This window comes from Schistocerca piceifrons, chromosome 9, assembly GCF_021461385.2.
Source record: "Schistocerca piceifrons isolate TAMUIC-IGC-003096 chromosome 9, iqSchPice1.1, whole genome shotgun sequence".
In the NCBI taxonomy this organism is placed as follows: Eukaryota; Metazoa; Arthropoda; class Insecta; order Orthoptera; family Acrididae; genus Schistocerca; species Schistocerca piceifrons.
Window position 1 is genome coordinate 184,551,233 of NC_060146.1, and position 697 is coordinate 184,551,929.

Consider the following 697-nt stretch of genomic DNA (forward strand, 5'->3'; position numbering starts at 1 on the left):
ATACAGTCGGGTCCGGTGACCTTGGAGGCCAGTAATGAAAGGCCGAATCATTTCGTCCAGTGCGACAGTTTCTTCGTTCAGTAATCCTTTGATTTAAAAATTCCCGCACTTCCAGATTCCAGTGTGGCGGTGCCAAATCCTATTGCAAAATGACGTAGTTCTAATCACTCTCCAACTGTGGGAAAAGTAAGTTCTCTACCATGTCGAGATATATTCTTCCTGTAACAGTGTTGTCGACAAGGAGAAATGGACCATACACTTTTCTCCGTGAAACTACACAAAACACATACAATTTTGGAGAGTGCCTCTCATGTTATAAAAGTTCATGTAGTTGTTCCGTACCCCATTTTCTCACATTATGACGGCTCACCTTTCAGTTTAAATGGAATGTTGTCCCGTCACTAAACACTTAGCGCGGAACAAAACTGTCATCCTCCATCTCGCCAAGAACGAAATTTCACAACTCCACACGTTGTTGTTTGTCACCTTCATGAAGAGCTTGCACTAGCTGAATTTTGTATGGTTTTAGGTGTAAACGTCGAAGTAACACATTCCACACGGACATCAGGGGCATGTTGAGCTCTCGAGCTGCACGGCGAACGGATTTCTGAGAACGCCTTTAGAAACTCTGGCGGATGCTTTCGAAGTTTGTGTCAGACACTCGGGGACGGACCGGCGATTTGCCTTTGTACAAAGA